The 2,979-nt window shown below is 43.2% G+C and overlaps 1 pseudogene; it reads right to left on the reverse strand.

The window, feature by feature from the left end:
* Positions 1–2,979, reverse strand: part of LOC111958770 (plectin-like) — a 93,738-nt pseudogene that overhangs the window by 6,613 nt on the left and 84,146 nt on the right.

A 2,979-nucleotide genomic window follows, 5' to 3' on the forward strand; every position in this document is an offset into this window, starting at 1 on the left:
GAGTCTGATGCCCTGATCTTTTGGAATGAGTTCTTTCTTCATTGCTTCGAACAAAGACACAGTCTTTCCCGTGTAAGGATCTTTGTAGCCTGTAACACCTCTTTCAGCTGACAGTAGTTTTTCATGCAGCTCAGGACCAATGACAGTTGCTTTCACAGCTTCATCGACAGTGAACTTCTGATTCTTTATAGGATCAACAACAAACCCTGTCCCTGCTTGTGCTTCCAGCAGAGTTAAAGCAGGCCCTACCCTCATCATATCCTTCTTCATGGCTTGATAGAACGACATAGTCTCCTTAGTTGAGTCAATAACTACACCCGCAATGCAGTTTGTACCCTTCAAGGATTTGTGAACAGGCTCCATTTCAGACACCTCTTTGATTGTTTTATTTCCCGTGTGCAGCTTGTTGTAGAGGTCTTTGTCGATTATCTTGGACTCCAGTAGTTCAGTAGCAAGGACAGGTCTCCTCAGACCCTCAAAAGCGATTTCATTCTTTTTTTCCTTTTCCTCTGCCATGGTGATAACAATCTTGATGATTTTTTCCACMGTGATCTTTCCTGTCTTGTACTGACGAATAAGATCCTTTCTCTGGTCCTCGGTAAAGTACTCAGAATTGATGATTTCCCAGATAGTTACAGTCTTTCCTTTGAATTTTCCGAATGGCACAGAGACGGTCGTCTTGCTGAACACATCCTTGGTCTCCTCCTCTGTGTAGGTTGACGTGCTCAGAGCAGCCTTGTCAGTGATGGGCAGGAGCAGCAGTCCTGTCTCCGGATCTGTGCTGCATCTCTGCATTAGCTGATGGTATGTTAAGTTCTCCTGGGTGTTAGGATCAAAGAATCCCTTGGTGTCYTCCGAAGGGTCCTCCAGTATCTTGTTCATCTCAGCYTCAAACTGCCCCTGTTTGTATGCAGTCTCGATGGGCACACGGTGGCTGTTTATGGGGTCAATGAGTCCACCAGTAGCTATCTGAGCCTCAAGTTGCCTAATGGCATGGTCTCTGTCAATCAAGCCCTTCTTCATAGCTTCAAAGAGTGAGATCTTGTTACCGGTGTAAGGGTCTTTGTAACCAATGACAGCTCTCTCAGCAGACAGCATTTTGTTGTGCAGCTCAGGTCCGATCAGGCCTTCCTTCACAGCCTCACTGACAGAGAGTTTCTTGTTTTRAACTGGGTCTACTACATAGCCAGATGCTGCCTGTGCCTCTAGGAGGATCAAAGCCCAACCAGGAGTAATTTTKTTTTCTTTCATAGCTTGATATATTGCCATTTTCTGATTAGACTGTGTCAAGACACCCCCTATACAGTTCTTGCCCTGCAGAATTGTTCTTAACTTATCCGTCTGGCTGAGGTCTTGCACAGTAGCTTTGCCATTCTTCAGRTTATCAAACTCCTTTTTCGTCAAAAGGCCAACTTCATAAAGTCTGCTTGCAGGGACTTTCTCGCGGATGCCATCAAAAGACAATGTATCCTTCTTACTGTCAACCTCATCCCCAACACTTTGGCCATTGATAACCTGCTTTGATGTCTCCACCATGGTCATATGGATCAGTTCATCCTCGGGCACATTGTCAGTCTGGATATCYATTTCTCTGGTGTGGGAGATTGGCTCTTTATGGGCGACCTCGAGCAGCTGCAGTTTCTCACGAAGTTTCTTGTTCTCCTCGCCAAGCAGCTTTTCCTGTTCAAGTCGTTTCCTTTCAAGCTCCTGCATCTCTTTTTGCTTGTTGAGCATTTCTTTCTCAGCCTCTTTTTGTTTGTTGAGGGCAGCATCCATGGTAGCCTGAAGTTTATTTRTCTCCTCCTCCATTTGTTTCCTCTGGCGTTCCTGTTCTTCTTTGAGGGCCTTGGCCTTCTTGACCTCTTCCTCAAACTGGTTCTCCAGCTTCTTCTTCTCCTCTTCAATTTGTTTCTCCTTCTTCAACAGCMCCGCCTTCTCTGTGACGAATGTCTGCTGGAGTACTGTCTTCTCGTGTTGGATTTGTTTCTGCTGAGCATTGACCATCTAATTGAGAAAAAGGGAAAACAAGAACATAATTAGAACAATGTGAGTTTAATTTATATTTCAAATATTCCCGTAAAACTCCATCAATCCACATATTGTGCAATATAGCAAAGAAATTACAACATTTTAGTACAATGCACTCCAGTTATAAGAATCAGTCCCAAATAGTTTCAAATATATATATTAGATTGAATTATTCCTATGTTACATAATAMTATATACACTCTTCTCAGTAAGGGGAGAACATTATGGGGAACACCACCAATAATGAATCTATACTTTTGTCCTGGACAAACTGAAAATATCTGGAAGGGATATGATCTTTTTAAGCTTAGTGTACCGTAATACAAATATAACTCAAAACAATACAACTGTGTAAGTGGTTAATTTTAAGAAGGAATAGATAAAGAAATGTAATTAAATCATTTAAGATTGGTCATTTTCAGAGAGAGAGTTAACAATGACATAAGCTGCACTTCTATGCCATCTCTAACACAATACCTCTTTAGAGTTATTCTGTAGGTCTTCAGCCTCCTTTTTCAGTTTGWCCTTCTCCTTTTCTAGATCAGCGATGGCTTTGCGTAACTCATCAGCCTCTTTGTTGCTGCTCAGTCGCTGCACTTCAAGTTTCTCTACAACAGTCAATTTCTCTTTAGTTGCTAGCTCTGTCTGATGAAGACGGGCACTGATCTCATCTGCTTGCTTCTTGAATTTCTTGGCCTCATTCTCTGCTTTGGACTGAGCATCACTAAGTTGGGACACTTTGACTTTGAGGTTTTCAGCTTCYGCTGTGATCTCCAGCTGTCTCCTGCGCTCAGCTTCCAAGGATTTCTGGAAGCCCTCAGTCTCTTCCTCYAGACGCTGCTGCATCAGTTGTTTATCCTCAAGCAGCTTCTGGGCCTGCTCTTGAGCCAGGTCCTTCTGTCTTTGGAGCATCTCAGCCTCTGCTTTCAGTTTACATGCTTCCTGAATGGC

This window comes from Salvelinus sp. IW2-2015, linkage group LG35 (genome assembly GCF_002910315.2).
Source record: "Salvelinus sp. IW2-2015 linkage group LG35, ASM291031v2, whole genome shotgun sequence".
Classification (NCBI taxonomy): domain Eukaryota; kingdom Metazoa; phylum Chordata; class Actinopteri; order Salmoniformes; family Salmonidae; genus Salvelinus; species Salvelinus sp. IW2-2015.